Raw genomic sequence first — 278 nt, forward strand, 5'->3', positions numbered from 1 at the left:
CGAGCGGCGAGGGCCGGGCCAGGCCGCGGGGCCGCCCGGGGAGGGGGGCGGTGGGTTCCCCGTCCGTCCGTCCATCCATCCATCCGTCTGTCCGTCTGTCCGTCTCCCCCGGGAGCCGCAGCGAGCGGGCCGCGGGCGAGGAGCGGGAGGCTGCGGTTTGGTGGCGGGTCCCTCGTGGCCCGTGTGTTCACCCCCCCCCTCCTTCCCCCCGCGCTCCTGAGTGACAGCGGGGACGGGGGAAGCCCCTCGGAAGGGAACGGGCAGCGCCTGCGGGGGGT

Source organism: Calidris pugnax, unplaced genomic scaffold, assembly GCF_001431845.1.
Source record: "Calidris pugnax isolate Ruff unplaced genomic scaffold, ASM143184v1 scaffold9, whole genome shotgun sequence".
NCBI lineage: Eukaryota > Metazoa > Chordata > Aves > Charadriiformes > Scolopacidae > Calidris > Calidris pugnax.